Below are 21,372 nucleotides of genomic sequence, written 5' to 3' on the forward strand. Positions count from 1 at the left end.
TATCATCAACAAATAATTTTCTATTTCTTGTTTTCTGTATAGGAATCCTTGATTTCCTAGTTCTCACCTTCTGCCATCTCCCACCCCCCTCCCACTGTGTCTCTGGTATCCATGGTTGCTTTCTATGCCTTTTTCATCCCACATTTTATTGATTTACTAAAGATCATAATTAATCTAAATATTTTCAATAGCAAGCACAGCTGATATATACACATCCATGAACACAAGTGTGACTTTAGGCATAAACCTCAGTTAGTAGAATGAACATACTTTCAAGTAGCTCTTAGCTGGGGCTATATAGCTTACTGCAGTCATCAAATAGGTATTTTTAATGCATTTTTTAATTTCAAGAAAAACTGTTTTCATGTTTTTGTCCTGAAACATTTTTTAAATTAATTAATTTCCATTCATTCCCTAAGTATCATCACAGCATACAAAATGTGATTTTGCATCCAGAATATACTGCATAGTGGCTTAATCATGTATGTTATCATCAATAATTTTCCACTTCTAGTTTCATATATATATATATATATTTACACATATATTTCATATATATATTTAGTTTTACAGGGGTTTATATATATATATATATACCCCTACTATATATATAAACCCCTATTTCTGATCCTCTGCCCTTTCCCACCCTCTTCGCACACTATCTCTGATGTCTACAGTTGTATCCCATTCCTTTTCCCCACCACGTTTTATTGATCAGGCAGTTTCTTAAATAATCTAACTACTTTCAATAGCAAGTTCAGCTGGCAATTTCAAGAGAAGCAGTTCTAACTTTAAAAAATCAAAGAAATGCTTGGGAACTAGCAGTTAGCGTAATGGCTATGTCGCTGGACTCCCACGTAGTCAACCACGGTTCGCATTCCGGACCCGGTGGCTTAAAACTCACACCGGGCGTGTCTGCATGCGTGCCCAAGATCCCGAGAGGAGAATGGAGGAGAAGGGATTGCGGCGTGACCATCCCCCCTGGGGGGTGATTTCTCGCTTTCTGTCTCTATGTCTCTGTCTGTCTGGCGAGCACACGCGCCCTATAGTGAAAACCTCTCCAAAAGAAAAAAAATATCAAAGAAATGCTAAGGAACTTTACTTAAAACTTAAATCCAGGAAACAGGTTAGGATTCTGTTCAAATAGTAGGTACATGAACCTATGGACAGCTCAAGACAGGACAAAAATCTTTTTTTTTTTTTTTTGAGAGGTTTTCCCTATAGGGCACGTGCGCTCGCCAGGCGTGAGTTCTAAGCCACCGGGTCTGGGATGCGAACTGCGGTCGACTACATGGGAGTCCAGCGACATAGCCATTACGCTAACTGCTGGTTCCCAGAACAAAAATCTTTAAAACCAGACAACAAAGGCTAGAAGAAAATCAGCAATATTTTAGTCAAAAGTCTGAAACTTCAGCCCTCTGACATTTTTTCTGCACTCTAAGGGAGGCAGAAGTTCCCCTTACACAGGAACCTTGACTGTCTTTTAAATTTGAGTATTGCTGGCCTTGCTATTCCTGTTATAGCCTGGGTTAGCTGGGAAATCAAAGCATTCAAGAACTGGTGATCCCTACAGTTATGGCACTATCACTAGTAATTGCCTTGTAACCATATAAGATACCAGTGGAGGCAAGATGGTCCAGGAGTGCCCCAGGGTACATCCTGACCAAAGAGCATACTTGTCTTTGTAGAAATCATGGGATGCAAAATCAGCTCCTTTAAAAGTCCCTGAGAATGCATTTCAGTGAGTCATTTGTAGAAAGTTGTGGCATCAAACTATCTAAAAACTGAGAGGGCCTTTTGAAAACATCACACTTAGAAGGGGTAGAAATATCAGAAATATTTGTACTGTAAAAACTCCAATGGTGTAGACAACAAAAACTTTAAAGCCCACTGTCCTTCAGTGTATTATTTAAAAATTCAAGAAAAAGTGTTACTAAGAGTATTAGTGTCAAAGTAAACCCAGGAAAATTGGCTCTTATAATCCTGATGTATGTGTGCATTCATACATGTAATATGTTATATACTTATATGTTTTATGTCAGTGTAAAATGCCTTAAAGAATTCTATTCAATTTGGTTTATAAAAAGAGCACTCATACAAATTAGTTAAATGTGAGACCATCTCTTAGTGTAATGACTATGTTGCTGGACTCCCATGTAGTCAACCGCAGTTTGAGGCCTGGACCCAGTGGCTTAAATTCACGCTGGGCACATGTGGACGCATGCCCAAGATCCCAAGAGGAGAATGGAGGAAATGGGATTATGGTGTGTCCATCCCCCCTGGGGGATGACTTTTCACTTTCTGTCTCTCTGTGTCTCTCAGTCTTTCTGGTGACTGCACACACCCTATAGCAAAAACCTCTCCCCCTCAGAAAACAACAAGTTAAATTAAATGCTTTTCAAGTTTATATAACTTTAGTAAATAAGTCAGTTTCAAATATAATGGAAGAAAAAAGATTAATAGGTGAAAGTCTTCATAATTTACAACATATATTTTTGTCCATGTTTTTATTAATTAAGCAATATCATCTTTATCTTAATATGGTTTGTTTAATGAAACAGCTAGTGTTTATATGCCGTGTGTTGCATTTTACATAGTGGATATCTAACAGGGAAACAAATTCATGACTAGCTTTTTCTGGCTTTAGTTTTAGTGCTAACAGAAGATCTTTGTTCTCAAAGTAAGTCTTGGATGTTTACAGAGGGTCCCTGAGATATACAAAAAGGAGATGTTAAACTGATTAGGCTTATTCTTTATATGTTGTATTAAAATGGAAAGCATTGTCAGATTAAGTAGTTATAATTTTATTGCATTGTATTTGAGTTATATGTATAAATATGTTATGTACTTGTATGTTTACATATGTATTGTTTTCCAAAATAATTTTATATTCCCAGGAATTTATTGTAGGCTATTATGTTGAGCTGGTATATATAACCAAATTTCTTTGTCAGTTATGAATTTTTGTCAGAGCATCAAATATGGCTATAATTCTAATGTTATGTCCTTAAAGAAATTCACAAAGAAAATGAAAGAATGTACTCTTACAAATACCGGTTTCTAAAAATATAATCATTTTACTGAGTAAAATCTTCATTTTCTATTTAAACTGATTGCTTTTCTAAACTGTTAAGCCAAAATTAACCAAAGAAAAGTAAGAAAATGTTTGATAAAATTGCATGTGAAGTATCCAATGCAATGCGCCTTAACTGCTGGTTCCCAGAACAAAAATCTTTAAAACCAGACAACAAAGGCTAGAAGAAAATCAGCAATATTTTAGTCAAAAGTCTGATACTTCAGCCCTCTGACATTTTTTCTGCACTCTAAGGGAGGCAGAAGTTCCCCTTACACAGGAACCTTGACTGTCTTTTAAATTTGAGTATTGCTGGCCTTGCTATTCCTGTTATAGCCTGGGTTAGCTGGGAAATCAAAGCATTCAAGAACTGGTGATCCCTACAGTTATGGCACTATCACTAGTAATTGCCTTGTAACCATATAAGATACCAGTGGAGGCAAGATGGTCCAGGAGTGCCCCAGGGTACATCCTGACCAAAGAGCATACTTGTCTTTGTAGAAATCATGGGATGCAAAATCAGCTCCTTTAAAAGTCCCTGAGAATGCATTTCAGTGAGTCATTTGTAGAAAGTTGTGGCATCAAACTATCTAAAAACTGAGAGGGCCTTTTGAAAACATCACACTTAGAAGGGGTAGAAATATCAGAAATATTTGTACTGTAAAAACTCCAATGGTGTAGACAACAAAAACTTTAAAGCCCACTGTCCTTCAGTGTATTATTTAAAAATTCAAGAAAAAGTGTTACTAAAAGTATTAGTGACAAAGTAAACCCAGGAAAATTGGCTCTTATAATCCTGATGTATGTATGCATTCATACATGTAATATGTTATATACTTATATGTTTTATGTCAGTGTAAAATGCTTAAAAGAATTCTATTCAATTTGGTTTATAAAAAGAGCACTCATACAAATTAGTTAAATGTGAGACCATCTCTTAGTGTAATGACTATGTTGCTGGACTCCCATGTAGTCAACCGCAGTTTGAGGCCTGGACCCAGTGGCTTAAATTCACGCTGGGCACATGTGCACGCATGCCCAAGATCCCAAGAGGAGAATGGAGGAGATGGGATTATGGTGTGTCCATCCCCCCTGGGGGATGACTTTTCACTTTCTGTCTCTCTGTGTCTCTCAGTCTTTCTGGTGACTGCACACACCCTATAGCAAAAACCTCTCCCCCTCAGAAAACAACAAGTTAAATTAAATGCTTTTCAAGTTTATATAACTTTAGTAAATAAGTCAGTTTCAAATATAATGGAAGAAAAAAGATTAATAGGTGAAAGTCTTCATAATTTACAACATATATTTTTGTCCATGTTTTTATTAATTAAGCAATATCATCTTTATCTTAATATGGTTTGTTTAATGAAACAGCTAGTGTTTATATGCCGTGTGTTGCATTTTACATAGTGGATATCTAACAGGGAAACAAATTCATGACTAGCTTTTTCTGGCTTTAGTTTTAGTGCTAACAGAAGATCTTTGTTCTCAAAGTAAGTCTTGGATGTTTACAGAGGGTCCCTGAGATATACAAAAAGGAGATGTTAAACTGATTAGGCTTATTCTTTATATGTTGTATTAAAATGGAAAGCATTGTCAGATTAAGTAGTTATTATTTTATTGCATTGTATTTGAGTTATATGTATAAATATGTTATGTACTTGTATGTTTACATATGTATTGTTTTCCAAAATAATTTTATATTCCCAGGAATTTATTGTAGGCTATTATGTTGAGCTGGTATATATAACCAAATTTCTTTGTCAGTTATGAATTTTTGTCAGAGCATCAAATATGGCTATAATTCTAATGTTATGTCCTTAAAGAAATTCACAAAGAAAATGAAAGAATGTACTCTTACAAATACCGGTTTCTAAAAATATAATCATTTTACTGAGTAAAATCTTCATTTTCTATTTAAACTGATTGCTTTTCTAAACTGTTAAGCCAAAATTAACCAAAGAAAAGTAAGAAAATGTTTGATAAAATTGCATGTGAAGTATCCAATGCAATGCGCCTGAGTTAAAGAGGTAAAATTGGTACAAAGGGATATAAATCCAATATTAAACATGGACTCACAGAAACATTATCGCCTCGTTCCCTCAGAGTCCTCCTTATAATTCTTGTTGTTAAGTTAATGTACTTTAGTTATTCCTATTATTGGTCTCTAAATTTTATAAGAAATATTGAGTCTATTAGTAAGATTGTTCATTTTTACATTGAAAAAGTTGTTAAACAAATTTGGTTATTATTTGCACATGTTTATAAGCTTCCAGTGTATGCTAAAAGTTAAGGTTGATGAAAATCAAAAATTTTGATCAATATAGCTGTATGAAAATCCACTTTGACAAGCATAATAGCTCCTCTGAATACATCAAATTTTCCAAGGTGGAAGAGGAAAAGATAAGTATTAGCAGTTATTAAAGATTGCACCTATGTATATCTGGGACAAAAGCTAGAAAACTCCTAACAGCTTAATAAGGTAGGGGTCTCAAGGAATGGAGTGCGACAAGTTAAGGCTAGAACTTCTGGTTGCTTTCTTCCCCAACCCTTGCCTTCTTGTACACTTTCTTCTTTTTTTTTTTTTTGAGAGGTTTTTGCTATAGGGTGCGTGTGCTCGCCAGACAGACAGAGGGAGACATAGAGACAGAAAACAAGAAATCACCTCCCAGGGTGGATAGCCATGCCACAATCCCTTCTCCTCCATTCTCCTCTCGGGATCTTGGGCATGCACGCACATGTGCCCGGCGTGAGTTTAAGCCACCGGGTCCGGGACTCGAACGATGGTCAACTACATGGAGTCCAGCGACATAGCCATTACACGAACTGCTGGTCCCACCTTCTTGTACTCTTTCTATTTCTTTTAGGCCTCTTCTCCACTAGACTTTCCCTTTAGTTAAATGACCAAGAGGTCTAGCTAGAAAAATAATTTAGATTGACTGCATTCTCCAGCTAGGTTTTTTGTATAGGCAACAAGGCAGATGCCTTGTAAAACCTGTAAACTGAGCTTCACCCTCCTGACAGTATTCAGCTTCTCCTTGCAGGATCTATTGAAACTTAGGTTCATTCTCAGTGTAGTATAACTCAGAAAAGATATCAGAAAAATTCCCAAATAACTCAGAAAAGTGTTATACGCAAATGGGCAAGGCACCTTAACCTGTTTTTTTAACTCTCATTTTAACAGCACGTAATAGTCCTCATAATTCTGAAGACTGGGAACTTCTCTGAGGGTAGGATCTGGAAACAGCCCAGATCAGAGCCTCTGACTCAGAAGAAACTCTGTTTCCAATGTGGGAAGTCCAGACACTAAATAATGCCCATAACAAGCATTCTCATGTCCCCCACTGGGGCCTTGTCCCCAGTGTAGAGTTGGTCACTAGAGACAATGCACTGAATTCTGAAAGGAGCTTGGGACTTCAAAGTCCATGCTGACCTTTGAAATTGAGAATTGATGGGGTCCAAGACCCTAACAGCTTCCCTTGGACATCTGAAAATTTCACTGGTCAAGCCTCAGGTAACACTTAAAGTGACTAAGATTAATTTCTGTCTAAATCAGAGGTTAAGGTTGTTTCCAAAAGTACACTCATAGAAAAATAAGAAAAAAAACAGTAATAAATCAAGTTGACTGACCATGTGGCAAGAAAGGAAATTATAAGACCTAGCTAGAGGGGAGACATCTCTATCAGTGACTAAAAGTCTTACAGCTTCCCCAGACTCTGTCTTCTCATCTTTTCCCTTAATGAGGTGGAAAATGAAGTAAAAACCACCTTTTGGTTGGCCACTGGCCTTGCCACTATCAGTCCCACCCAGGAGGCACTTCCCAGCCCTGGGCAGGAGGCCCTTTCCCCAGAGATGCTTGAAAACCTTTCCCTTATTTAACCAAGCAGTCTCCACCCCTTACTTCAGCATACAACCAGCTTTTGCCCAAAGCTTGCTCTGTTGAGCCCACATCAGACCCCCTTGTTAACTGTCTCTATAAAAAGAATGTAAGCCCAGTGGACGAGGCCTGAGATTAGAGTGCTAGCTCCTCTGTGCTCACTGGCATAATAAATGTTATGCAGTTCTCCTATTTCTCTGAGGACTGTTTCTCTTCCAGCTTTTGTTTTTTCTGCAACATGGCAAGAGAGGATATTATAAGACCTATCCAGAGGAGAGACATCTCTACCAGCAACTATAAGTTCTTGGAGGCACCCTAGACTCTGTCCTCCCATCCTCATCCTCCTACACTCAGGAGGAGAAAAAATTGGTCCATAAATAGTTGCTGTTACCAAATGTTAGGCCAATTGTCCCCAAGGCCTTTGAGTGAGTCATCATAAATTAGGTACACCAGGTTACCCACCTAGGGAAAACAAAGTTTACTAATATGGTTAGGAAAAAATACTTTGTGCCTAGTTTAGATAGCCCTATCAGTGGTGTTGTCTCAAAATGTATTGCTCGCACATAGATAAATCCTAAACTCTCAGGCAAGGCTCCCTTAGAAATTTACTCCCTTAGGAATCCAATCCCAGAGGAAAAGAAAAACTTAGAGAACATTGGGAGACACTGTTATGTCTAATAATTCAGTCTCTAGATTAAATGATCCTAGTTAATGTAAGACTAGCATGGTTTTACTTTTCTTCAAAGAAAAACACCTTAAATAAATATATTTATTTTCATTAATAACATAAGACAATAGTTAGACAAAAAAATAGGTAAATGTAAGTAGAGTAAATGTTTGTAATTGAACTTATCTGTTAAATTAAGGTAATTTTCTTTGAGAGGGTTTGATATAGGGCACGTGCACTAGACAGAAAGATAGAGACAGAGAGACAGAAAGCAAGAAATCACTCCACAGGGAGGATGGCCATGCCACAATCCCTTCTCCTCCATTCTCCTCTCGGGATCTTGGGCACACATGCACACATGACAGGCGTGAGTTTAAACCACCAGGTCCGGGACTCAAACTGTGGTTGACTACATGGGAGTCCAGCGACATAGCCATTATGCTAACTGCTGGTCCCAAATTAAGGTAATTTTTAAGGTTAAACTTGTAAAGATAGAAACAAAGAAAACAAGTTAAAAACTGAAAGAAGCATTATGGCTGTAAAAATGTGTTTCTAGTGGAAAAGTTTTTAAAAAAGTATTTTATATAGAAGGAATTTTATGTAGTAAAGTTTTTGCCTTAAGATAGAAAGGCTATCTCAGAACAGAAGAAAAAAAAGGGACAAGACCTAAAAGGTCTAAAGCATGTTGTTGGATATTTGCATGACATTACAAGAGTCTAAGAAAGGGACCAGCAGTTAGCGTAATGGCTATATCGCTGGACTCCCATGTAACCAACCACAGTTTGCATCCCAGACCCAGTGGCTTAAACTCACACTGGGCACATGTTTGTGTGTGCCCAAGATCCTGAGAGGAGAATGGAGGAGGAGGGATTGTGGCATGATTTCTCACTCTCTGTCTCTCTGTCTCTGTGGTGAGTACACGGGTTCGCACCCTAGAGCAAAAACGTCTCCAAAAAAAGAAAAAAAAAAGTCTAAGAAAGAGTTGCAAAAATTAATCAAGTTAATGTTCTAAAACTAACTGTACTAATATATTTAAGTGCTAAAAGACAACTAAAACAGAGGAGCCTCTCCAACTAGTCCAGATGGAACTTCACATAGTTGTACTTGTTCCTCCTACCACTGTTAAAGTTAGCCTGTAGATCTGTCACACTGAAGCCAAAATGACTGCTTCCACAGACTCAACAGGGCCTTGGTCCATAAAAATAAGCCAGGAAGGTCCTTCTGGATAATACTTCAGAGACAAGAGAGCAACAGCCCTACTCTAGTCACTCCAGAGGCTGACTAGTTTAAGTCAGATATTGTCAGGAAAATAGCCCAGCAACTCCATGACCAGATAGTTAAGGGAAGGACAAGCTGATGCTGACTTATGGGAAGGTTAGAGCAGCCTCTGGCCTTTGCCCCTATTAAGTCCTCTATTAATTGTGCTTCTAATTTTGTCTTTCAGCTCTAGTACTCAATTTCCTTACCTGATTCATCTCCTCCAGGATGAAAGCCATTAAATACTGTTAGGGTTCAAAAATCAATCTCTAATTAGTGGTGATGCAGAGAAGATGACAATGCAACTGCATAAGAGGCATTTATTTTTCCAGCTAGCTGGGGTCTGAGCTTATGCCCGACACAGCAGGTTGCAACAACGACCCTGAACCTAGGATAGAGGGTCCGTTTATAGCTCAGGAGGCAATACAGGATATACTGTCAGTAACTTTCCATAGTATGTAGCACACCAAGGAAGGGGTATGTGCAGTTAGGGTCCAGCTGTTATCGCCTGCTTAAATCTAGATAAGAACTCTCAGTTAAAGTTAGGTAAACCTTGTCCTGACGCCAGCTGGCACACCCATCCTCTGATTATTTATGAGTTCCTATCTTCTGTTTATTTATGAATTCCTGTCCTCTGTTTATTAATTGCCACCTGGCACACCCGTCCTCTGCTTATTTACGAGTTCCTATCTTCTTTTTATTTATGAATTCCTGTCCTCTGTTTATTAATGAGCTCCTGGGCTCCATCCTTGAAGCCTTGTCATGGTGGTGAATATGCTAACTCGGCCTATGCTAACTTGGCCTAACAGCCCAAGCATGGGTGATTATGCTAAATCGGCCTATACTAACTCAGCCTAGCATATGCTAACTCGGCCTAACATTCCCCCCTCTAGTTGTATATAATGAGGAATTATTCTCATTGGTATTGTCAAGAGATTTAAAGAAGCAGAAGAGCATCAGGTTAAATGTTTACAGAATAGTACTTTTGTCATTGGTAAGTTGGGCATAGCATTGTCTCAGGATCATAAACTGCACAATGTTCAGGCGATCTTTATAAACTGTATTAGTCTGTTTATGACACACGGGCCAAAGGTGAGTAGAAAAAGTAAAATAAGCAGGGGGCCTAACAGGGTGGAGATTGGGGTTGTCATTTAAGGGGATTTATTAAACCAAGTTTTAAAACAAGTCATGGACTACTCTGGAGTGGTCAGCATAAAAAACAGCACTCTTCACCTAAAGCTATACATAGGCCTCCCTGTTATAGAAAAAGGAGATCTAACCCTCTTCTATTTTGCAATACGACTTCTGACAGAGAGGTCAGAGACTTTTCTAAATGGCTAACAGCATTTTCTGGTTTTTTTCTAGATCTTCATTAATTGCTAGTTGTAAAGACTGAAGTCCTGTAACTTGTGTGATAAGGGAAGCTATGCCTGTTCCTGCCCCTGTTAATCCCAAACTGAACAAAGTGGCTATAGTCAAAGTGGTAAAGGGCTCTCGCTTAGTGCAGAGTAGCTCAAATGAAGTCTAGTGTGGGAATATAACTTCCTCAGGATGGTACAGGATTTGGGGAAGTACTACAATTAAGACACAATATTCTTGAGCTGCATTAAAGACTAAAAGGGAAAGACATGGGTAAGTCCAGTCTTTGAACAAATTCATTAACTGCCCCATGGGGGCAGTGCCAATTTGTTATTTGCATCTGAGGAGATTTTGCTGAGAATAGTTGTATATAGATGTTTTTTATGAGAAGGGACTGTTCCCAGACAAAGTCTTTGGCCGCTTACTTGCTGTACAGTCATGCCCACTTTATGATCTCTCTACTGGCAAGTGGCAGGAGAGTCAGATACAGAAAGATTACAGGAGGCATTAAGCCCCACACCCTCATAGAAAAGGGGTTGAACATCATAACATAGCCAACAAGGGGAGGTAATGTTGGGGTTAGACTGAGGGCCAGAAAGGCAGCTTGACTGATTGAGGGCCAGAAAGGCAGCTTGAACAAGGGCAAGGAGAGGGTTAAGTATCGAGGTCAGGGATCCTGTAGTAGGAAATAGAGAGGAACAGGTTGATCCGAAGATCTGGATATCCAGAGTTTCAGGGAATTGTGCAGGTGGTGTCACACGGTCCACTCCTTTTCAGCTTGCACATCTTCAGGTGATGAGGCCAGATGCACATGTGAATGGTGAATCCACAGTCCAATTCCATCCACCTTTAAAGCAGTAGGGGTAACCAAAACAGTCATATAAGGTCTTTTCCATCTTGGTTCCAAAGTGCGTGTCCTGTGTCTTTTTATCCAGACCCAATCTCCTGGGACTATACCATATTCCGGGTCTGTAGGATCCCTAGCCTTGTGGAGTGCTCAGACTAAGGGCCAAATTGTTTCTTGTACCTGCCAAAGGAACTTTAGGCTAGTTCTATAGTCTGCAATCCCTTCAGGTGTCAATGTTGGAAGGTTATGAATACATATAGGGGGTGGTGCCCCATACAAGATTTTAAATGGGGTCACTCCATGGACATAAGGGGAGTTATAAACTTGGAACAGGTAGGAGGGTCATCCAGTCTCTGCCAGTCTCAAGGGCTAATTTAGACAAGGTCTCCTTTAATGTTCTATTCATTTTTTCCACTTGCCCAGAACTCTGTGGGCTGTATTTACAATGTAACTTCCAATCAGTTCCCACAGCCTGGGCTAGTCCCTGTAGGACCTTACTGATCACAGCTGGGCCATTGTCTGAGCTGAGTGTTTTTGAAACCCCATACCAGGGTATGATTTCCTCTAATAGGGTCTTAGCAACTATTTGGGCCATTTCTCGTTTCGTGGGGAAAGCCTCCACCCACCCCAAGAATACATCAACTACAACTAGAAGACATTTATACCCATATCATATTTTCCCAGTTTTACCTCTGTGAAGTCCATTTCCCAACCACGTCCCAGAGCCCTCCCTCGGAACCGAATACCTGTGTGGAATGGCCCCCCTTGACTTGGTTTTATAGCCTGGCACCCTTGGCAGTGGTCTATGAGGTGATGAATGTGTCTTCTTTGGTTGGGAAACCATAATTGCACCGACTGCAGGAGCTGAAGTAATTTCTTCTCACCAAGATGAGTAGCCGAATGGAGATCTGTAACATAAGAAAGTCCCAGCATCTCCAGCAAGATTAGACATTTTTTGTGTCCTTTTTCCAACCTTTAGGGTCAGGCTGCATGCATTTGTTGTTTTCCATTCATTCCTGGTCACTGGAGGAGTAGTCGGGGCATAGAGGTCGATGTGGAAGCTCTGGTATTGGCAGGTTGAGAGACAGGGTGAGAGCTACAGGTGCAGTGGTGGCTTGTTTTGCTGTTTCACCAGCTTGCTTATTGTCAATAACTTCTGGGGTCTTGGCAAGGAAAGTTTCTCGAAGAGTGCGTGCACTCGCGGGTTGTATTCCTCCCTGTGCCCTCCTTACCAGTTGGGTCCAAGGAGCACAGGATTAAGTTGTGGCCTGCACTCTTACTTGTTTGTTTGTGCTGCCCTGCTTTGAAAAACCGTGGTCACTCACTGAGTACTTTTTGAGCATTGCGATCCCTTGGAGTTCATTGACAAACTGGCTTCACGGCGACAGTGGTTTTCCCTGCGGCATACATCAGTTCGGACCCTGCAGTGCTGGTTGGTGGCAGGTCCTGGCCTCCCTGACAGGGATGACTGTCTGTTCTTCCCCTGACTGTCTGTCCTTCCCCTGCAAGGGGGAAGGGGGCCCCCGGCAGCCACAGCTTGCACTCGCCCAAGTTTAGCAAGCTCACGTTTTTCCTCTTTTATCCTCCCTCTGCTGCCTTTTTCTGTTTTCGATACAATTTTCTATCTTTTTTTCTAACTTTTTGTTGTAATTCCTGATCCTCTTTCCTAAGTCTTTCCTCTTCTTCTTCTGGAGTTTCTTGAGTGTTAAAAACTCTATCTGCTAATCTCATAAGGTCTCTAATAGTCATATCTCCTAGGTTTTCCTGTTTATACTACTTTTTCCTAATATCTGGTGCTGCCTGGTTAATAAAAGACATGATAATAGTTGGCTAGGAGTTCTAGGGGGGTGAATTGCCTGTAAGCACTATAAAGGCATTCTAAAAATATTGCTGGGCTTTCATTTTCTCCCTGAATTATTGCTTTTACCTTTGCCAAATTGGTGGAGTGCCTAGCAGCCCCTCAGAGACCTGCCATAAGAGTCTGGCGATAGACTCGGAGATGCTCCCTACCTTCAGTGTTTCCAAAATCCCAGTTGGGTCTGGTGAGTGGAAACACCTCATCAATCAGGTTTGGTAAGGTGGTTGGGCAACAGTCATCACCAGGTACATTTTTTTGTGCTTTGGTGAGGATCCGTTCCCACTTCTTGGTGGTGAATAAGGTTTTGAGAAGTTGCTGGCAGTCATCCCAAGTGGGGCTGTGGGCATACAATATAAACTCAAACAGATTGGTGAGTCCCCGTAGATCTTCAAAGAAAGGAGGATTTGGGGTTTTCCAGTTGTAAAGATCACTACTAGAGAAAGGCCAATACTGATATGTGTGTTTTCCTTGCAGACCGGTGCCCTCTAGGGCTCAGACAGGGAGGATGGGAGCCCGCTCAAAGGATGTGGGCTCTTCATCCTCCCAAACCCTCTTTGATCTAAGTCCTTCTGCAGACCTCTGCACCAGTTCTGGAGGTGCCGATGGCCCAATGGTAGAGTGAGGTGACTGTTAAGGCTGTGGAAGAGGTTCTGCCTCTGGCTGGGAGGATGTCTCTGCCTGAGCTTGGGGTGCCACTGCAGCATAAAGTGACAGATAAGTTTCAAAATCTAGATCTGCCCCAGACACCAGGCAGACTGAGGCTGCAGGCCCGATCCTTCCGAATCTCCACGCATCCCCACTGTCCTTCCTCCTTGGACCCAAGGTTGGTTGCCTGGGACTTTAAGGCAAATCCCCACCCCACCACAAGCACAATCCGGATAGAGCCGGCCAATAGTTCCGGACACCAGGCAGACTGAGGCTGCAGACCCGATCGACCTGGTACTGTCACTCATCGTCTGATCTTTTTCCACTAGCCTTTGGACTGTTTGAATTTTGGGGATTTGAGTAGTGTGCAGCGCGCGTTGTGCACTGCATGATTTACTTTTTCCATTTTGTTTTTCTTTGCTCTTGAGGTGTTGCTTATTAGGTTAGTTGAAGGCTCACCACTCCTTAGAAACAGCAAGGACTTTGGGCCATCCAGGGCTAGTGGCAACAGTTAATGGTAATTGTGAGGAACAGGTAGGCCAACCATAAGATAAATCATCAATTTTCTAAGCCTGTACAACTTTTAAGAATCAGAGATACCTTAAATAAGTTAGGAAGAAACATATAGATTACTTGATGACTAGGAACAATCACAGAGGCTCAAGAAATATGACCAACCAACAAAAGGCCTCTCCCTCAAGGGAAATCATAAAACCTACATCACCCACTGTCAATACAAGGGACGTCATAGACATGTCTGATAAGGAATTCAGAATATCTGTAGTGACCAAACTAACTGAGATGGAAGAGAAAAGAGACAAGGAGCTCCAGGAGATGAGGAAGTCCTTTAATGACTTGAAAGAAGAAATGGATACCCTAAACAGGAACCAGATGGAACTTTTAGGATTGAAGAATGTGATACAGGAAATCAAAACCTCCCTTGAAAGCATTAAAAGTACGTTAGACCAGGCAGAAGATCGAATCTCTAACGTAGAAGACAAAACATCTGACCTAGAAAAAAGTATCAACCAGGTTACTTACAAAGGTCACCCCATCAGGCTAACATCGGATCTCTCAGCAGAAACAATGCAGGAAAGGAAAGAATGGGGAAGCATAGTCAAAGTGTTGAGTGAAAAACAATTTCAACCAAGAATACTATACCCGGCAAAATTATCTTTTATATGGGAAAAAAAGATAAAAACATTCTCAAATAAACAAAATTTGAAGGAATTTACCAACACCAGACCAGCTCTTCAAGAGGTTTTGAAGGGAGTACTATACCAGGAAAACTAAAAAATCAGAGACAGTTATACGAGAACAAAAAACAACTAAGAAAATGGCTCACTTAATGATAGGATCAGGTATGGAAATATCGATAATTACATTGAATGTCAATGGATTAAATTCCCCAGTTAAGAGACATAGACTAGCTGAATGGATAAGAAAACAGAAACCCTCTATCTGTTGCCTACAAGAAACTCACTTTATGGATAAAGATATACATAGACTAAAAGTCAAGGGCTGGAAAAAGATATTCCATGCAAATGGAAATCAGAAAAAGGCTGGAGTAGCGATATTGATCTCAGACAAAATAGATTTTAAAACAAAGACTGTAAGAAGAGACAAAGAAGGGCATTATATAATAGTAGATGGGGTAATCCAGCAAGAAGATATAACCCTTATAAATATCTACGCACCCAACTCAGGTGCGCCTAAATATGTGAAGGAAAGACTGCTGGAGCTAAAAGGAGACATAGGGAAAAATACTATAATTGTTGGAGATCTCAACACCCCGTTATCTCCTATAGACAGATCTTCTAGACAGAAAATAAATAGAGAGATACAGGACTTAAATGATACTATAAATGGAATGGGCTTGACAGATATCTATAGAACTTTCCACCCTACATCCACAACATATACATTTTTCTCACCCCGACATGGAACCTTTTCAAAGATAGATCATATATTAGGACACAAATCAAGCCTTTACAGATTCAAAGGCATAGAAACTGTACCCAGCATCTTCTCTGACCATGATGGAATTAAACTCAAGATTAATTTCAAGAAACAACCCCGAAAACACACGAACACATGGAAACTGAACAACCTACTTCTGAATGACTTCTTCACTACTGAAGAAATTAAGGCTGAAATAAACAAATTTATGGAAACAAATGATAATGAGGACACAAGTGTCCAGAACCTATGGGACACAGCAAAAGCAGTCATAAGAGGGAAATTCATAGCAATTAGTGCACATAAGAAAAGGATGGAAAGATGGCAAGTAGATAACTTATCATCATGCCTCAGAGAACTGGAAAAACAACAACAAACGAACCCCCAAAATGCCAGGCGAAAAGAAATAATAAAGGTTCGAGCAGAAATAAATGAAATAGAAAATAAACGAACCATACAGAAAATAAATGAAAGCAAAAGCTGGTTCTTTGAAAAGATCAACAAGATTGATACTCCATTGGCTAGACTGATCAAGAAGAAGAAAGAAAGAAACCAGATTAATCAAATATGTGATGAAACAGGCAATATTACCACGGACATAGCAGAAATACATAATATCATTAGAGGATACTATGAGCGACTTTACGCCAACAAACAAGATAACCTGGAGGAGATGGACAAATTCCTGGATGCATATAAACTACCAAGATTGGATCAGGAAGACATAGAGAATCTGAATAGACCTATAACAAGCCAGGAGATTGAATCAGTAATTAATAATCTCCCAACAAAGAAAAGCCCAGGCCCAGATGGCTTCACTTGTGAATTCTACAAAACTTTCAAGGAAGAATTAACCCCTATCTTACTAAAATTATTTCTAAAGATTCAAAAGGAAGGAAACCTTCCAAATTCATTTTATGAAGCCTCCATCATCCTCATCCCCAAAACAGATAAGGATATGACAAAAAAGGAAAACTACAGACCAATATCATTGATGAATATAGATGCGAAAATTCTCAACAAGATACTCGCAAATCGTATCCAACAACATATAACAAAGATCATTCATCACGACCAGGTAGGCTTTATACCAGGGATGCAAGGGTGGTTCAATATACGCAAGACCATAAATGTAATACACCACATTAACAGAAAGAAAGATAAAAACCATATGATCATCTCAATTGATGCGGAGAAAGCGTTTGATAAAATACAACATCCTTTTATGATTAAGACTCTCAGTAAGATTGGTATAGAAGGGTCATTTCTGAACACAATAAAAGCAATCTATGAAAAACCTACAGCTAATATTATACTGAATGGGGAAAAGCTGAAAGCTTTTCCTCTGAAAACAGGTACTAGGCAAGGCTGCCCACTTTCTCCACTGCTCTTTAATATAGTACTGGAAGTCTTAGCTATTGCAATCAGAGAAGAGAACAGTATTAAAGGCATTCGAATAGGCAAAGAAGAGTTGAAAATATCTTTATTTGCAGATGACATGATGGTATACTTAGAAGACCCAAAGGTATCCATGAAAAAACTGCTTGAAGTAATAAGTGAATACAGTAAGGTGGCAGGATACAAAATCAATATCCAAAAATCTATAGCATTTCTATTTATGAACAACAAGTTGAATGAAGCAGAGCTGAAGAAAGGAATCCCTTTCACCGTAGCCACAAGATGTATAAGATATCTAGGGATAAACCTAACTAAGAAAGTCAAAGACCTTTATAAAGAAAACTACGAGAATCTTAAAAAAGACATTGAAAGTGACATAAAAAAGTGGAAGGACATCCCATGCTCCTGGATTGGTAGAATTAACATAATCAAAATGGCAATTCTACCCAAATTAATCTACATGTTTAATGCAATTCCAATCAAAATACCAGAGATATTCTTCAGAGATCTAGAAAAGACAATTATAGAATTTGTCTGGAACCATAAAAGACCTCGTATTGCAAAAGCAATCCTGCGTAAGAAGAATGGAGTAGGAGGCATATCACTCCCTGATCCCAAGATATACTATAAAGCTGTGGTCATCAAAACAGCATGGTATTGGCATAAAAACAGACATGTGGACCAATGGAAGAGAATAGAGACCCCAGAAATAACTCCCAAAGCTTATAGCCAACTGATCTTTGACAAAGGATATCAGTCAATCCATTGGGAAAAGGAAAACCTCTTTAGTAAATGGTGCTGGAAAAACTGGGTATCCACCTGCAGAAAGATGAAACTGAACCCCCATCTTTCACCATTAACAACAGTCAACTCAAAATGGATCAAAGATCTGAACCTAAGACCTCAGACAATAAAACTACTTGTGGAAAATGCTGGGGAAACTCTGGGAGACATTGGAGTAGGCAAAGACTTCTTAAATAAGACTCCCAAAGCACAGGCAATAATCCCTAAAATAGACAAGTGGGACTATATTAGACTAAGAAGTTTCTGCACAGCAAAGGACACAGTAACAAGTGTGAACCGACAACCCTCAGAATGGGAAAATATTTTTGTTAAATATGCCTCAGACAAGGGACTGATAACGAGAATACATAGGGAACTCAAGTGCCTTATGCGAAAAAAAATGATTAACCCGATTAAAAGATGGGAAAGTGAGCTGAACAAAAGTCTCTCTAAGGAAGACATACGAACAGCCAAAAAGCATATGAGGAAATGCTCAACATCCCTCATCATAAGGGAGATGCAGATAAAAACCACAATGAGATACCACCTAACCCCTGTCAGAATGGCAAAGATTAAGAATATAAAAAGTGATAAGTGTTGGCGGGGATGTGGTGAAAAGGGAACCCTCCTACACTGTTGGTGGGAATGTAAACTAGTTCAACCACTGTGGAGAACAATATGGAGGTTCCTCAAAGATCTACAAATAGAACTACCATTTGATCCAGCAATCCCACTTCTGGGTATTTACCCAAAAGACAGGAGAACGCTCAGTCAGAAAAGTGCTTGCACATCCATGTTTATTGCAGCATTATTCACAATTGCCAAGACATGGAACCAACCTAAATGTCCACAAACTGATGAATGGATTGGAAAAGTGTGGTATATATACTCTATGGAATACTACTCAGCCATAAAAAATAACAAGACCCTGGAATTTGATAGAAAATGGTCAGATATGGAGGATCTATTGCTGAGTGAAGTAAGCCAGGCTATGAAAGAAAGATATTGTATGTATCCACTCAATATATACCGACTATCCGCACTCTATGATAGAGAGCAAAATATTGGAGGACATAAAAGCAGTGAAGGGACTTAATGAGAATAGGACAGTGTGGGATGGGGGAAGTGAAGAGAAGAGGATAGAGAAAGATAGCAAGTGAACAATAGAGAGGCAGGACGTTAGTGAGAAACAGATATGGCTTATTAACTGTTGATGATGACATGTATAGTATTCTCAACTGGATTGGTCTGAGAAGTATTTCATGATGGGCAAAGTATTTTTACAAGCAAAATGAGAAATAATGATTGACTGTTTTAAAAAATAATTAGAATAATAAAAGTAATGATTGGGGAAAACATAGAAAAGATATTGAATGTTGAAATGGGGAGATTAATGTCTCTGTACTGACTGACATGCATGGCATTCCCTTTTGAAAAAACAATGTGATACACTGTAAAGTTACATGTAATCCAATGTAATATAAAGAAGATTAGGATGACAATCAAAAAATTAAAAAAGTAATAAAAAAGTATTAGGAATAAATAATATAATCATAAAAAATATCTAGATCTGCCGATAAAGGGTAAATCCCAGAGTCTCCTTGAAAGACCAGCTTTTTGGGGTCCTTTGTAGTTTTCCCCCAACTCCAAGAGGTGGGTGCCTTTCACAGTCAGTATTTTCAGGGAATCTTTATCTTTTTCTGGTATAAAAGGCCTGAGCCAAGAAGGGGGATTTTTTACTAGGTCTCACCAGATTATAATATATGGATACTGATCTGGGTGACCCTGAAGGCCAGGCTGGTTGATAATATTTCAGACTCGCTTGAGGACTTTTAGTGAAAATGTCCCCTGTGGTGGCCATCATACATTAAAGGTCAGCCATTTTGAAGAACAAAAAGTATCAAACTTACCTTTCCTTACCTTAAGTCAGTAATTATGGACTTTCTCCAGGACTTCTGAGAAATGATCTAAGCTCAAACTTAGGAGTTACTTGGGTTTGGCCCATGACGGGAAAAAAAGAGAAACAGAGGCCAGAACAGAAAGAGACACAGAATCACAATCACCCCTGTGAACCAACAAATATGCACAGGGGATGACCACACGCACCGGCCGCTCAATTCCACCACTTGCACCAGATTCACACCCACTTGCATAGGATCCTTACCAAATGTCTGACCAAACAGCGTCCAATGTGGATGCTCGTCGATACCTAGGTTATCGGGGATGTCTCCCTTGACTTCAGGTGGAGCCTCCAGGGTGGTGGCTATCCCAGTCCTTCCACAGAGAATTCTCTTCCAGAACAAGACAAACTCTGGAACAGACTTTAAGGTCCCCTGCAAGTCCCAAACAGAGATGACCAACTCTGCTTTCCAGAACAAGACAAGTCTGAGAACAGGGTCTAAGGCCGCTGCAAGTCCCAGATGGAGGTGATCAATCATCCTTCTGCAGCAAAGTGCAAAGACTTCTCTGTCATGTCTAGTCTGGCTGTCACCAAGTTGATCAATCTCAGAAGAGCCCCCCAAATGTTAGGGTTCAAAGATCGATCTCTAACTAGTGGCGATGCAAAGAAGACAACGACAATGCAACTGCATAAGAGGCATTTATTTTTCCAGCTAGCTGGGGTCTGAGCTTATGCCCGACACAGTGGGTTGCAACAATGACCCTGAACCTAGGATAGAGGGTCCGTTTATAGCTCAGGAGGCAATACAGGATATACTGTCAGTAACTTTCCATAGTATGTAGCACACCAAGGAAAGGGTATGTGCAGTTAGGGTCCAGCTGTTATCGCCTGCTTGAATCTAGATAAGAACTCTCAGTTAAAGTTAGGTAAACCTTGTCCTGATGCCACCTGGCACACCCGTCCTCTGCTTATTTACGAGTTCCTATCTTCTTTTTATTTATGAATTCCTGTCCTCTGTTTATTAATGAGCTCCTGGGCTCCATCCTTGAAGCCCTGTCATGGTGGTGAATATGCTAACTCGGCCTAACATAGACTAACTCGGCCTAACAATATTAAACGCTAGTTACCTCAGGATTACTTTCCTTAACAGATATTTGAAGAGACTCAAAAAAGAGAATGACATGGTTTCTGTTTTGTAAGAAATTTTATTATTCCATAAGTACCTAAGCAAATGCTTTTCTGCTTTTGTAAATTGCTTGCACTGTTTCAGGAAGCAGTGTATTATGATCTCCCTGTAAGTGGCTGAGCCCAGTGGCCGCATACCATGAATATCGGCCCAAGCCAGTGAAACCAGACACTCCTGGGTGTGAGCAACTGCAGATCATGAAATCAACCCAAGTCAGTTCATACTGGACTTGCAGTGAAGCAGGAGCACTTCCATTTTGAACTCTTCTCTACTTTAGAAACTTGCTTTCTCCTTTTGCCTAAACAGAGTTATTAACGCTTCTACTATCTTCGCTAAATAACCCAAAACTCTCTACCCTAAGATGTTCCCTAGTGAGGTAATCATCAGTCACCAGATTTCTTGCCCTAAGCCATGAAGACCATTCAGATTCCATTGTGTTTAAGCAAAGGTCTAGAGCTAACATAGGAATCTCCACTCCTTCCCCTTGATACCTCCTCCTCCTCCTCCTCAATGATTACTGCTCCTACCAAGTCAACCCACATGTGGCTTTGCCTTTACAAGCC

The sequence above is a fragment of the Tupaia chinensis genome, unplaced genomic scaffold (assembly GCF_000334495.1).
Source record: "Tupaia chinensis unplaced genomic scaffold, TupChi_1.0 Scaffold143675_1, whole genome shotgun sequence".
NCBI classification, from domain to species: Eukaryota; Metazoa; Chordata; class Mammalia; order Scandentia; family Tupaiidae; genus Tupaia; species Tupaia belangeri.